The 616-nt window shown below is 55.2% G+C and overlaps 1 pseudogene; it reads left to right on the top strand.

Moving 5' to 3' along the window:
* The first annotated feature begins 160 nt into the window (after positions 1-160).
* On the top strand, positions 161-553 carry LOC103728209 (annotated as a pseudogene).
* Positions 554-616: the final 63 nt, after the last annotated feature.

The following is a 616-nucleotide window of genomic DNA, read 5'->3' as shown; positions in this document are numbered from 1 at the left end:
AGATTCAGAGGCCAAGTGCCACATCAGGAGCTTCTAGAAAGTACTCAGGCTACCAGGGGGCACCCAAGTCAGGCCAGGGGAGAGGGCTCCTGGAGTCGTGTGTCCTCAGAGCCTGCGATACAGAGGTGCTGCCTCCACTAACTACCATCTGCTCCTCCAGATTGTGGGTTCCCGCCTACGGATCCCTCAAGTGACCCCAGCAGACTCGGGCGAATACGTGTGTCATGTCAGTAATGGTGCTGGTTCCCAGGAGACCTCGCTTATCGTCACCATCCAGGGCAGTGGTTCTTCCCATGGTGATAATTTGGTGGACAAGGGAGGGGCAAGTGAGGGGAGGGCACAGAGGTTCCCCAGCACTGTCATGATTGACTGACTGTATTGTTCCCCACCCCCATCTCCAGTGCCCAGCATCTCCCCACCAATGAAGATTGAATATTCATCACCTACAGTGGTAGAAGGACAGACTTTGGATCTAAACTGTGTGGTGTTAGGGCAGCCCCAGGCCACCATCACATGGTACAAGCGTGGAGGCAGCCTACCTTCCAGACACCAGGTACTGAGAAAACTTTGGCAGTGGACTGGCTCCCTGGTCTTCTAGGGTGGCAAGACTCCTTCT

The sequence above is a fragment of the Nannospalax galili genome, unplaced genomic scaffold (assembly GCF_000622305.1).
Source record: "Nannospalax galili isolate Female #2095 unplaced genomic scaffold, S.galili_v1.0 C47821389, whole genome shotgun sequence".
NCBI lineage: Eukaryota > Metazoa > Chordata > Mammalia > Rodentia > Spalacidae > Nannospalax > Nannospalax galili.
This window is presented reverse-complemented; position numbering and strand designations above follow the sequence as displayed.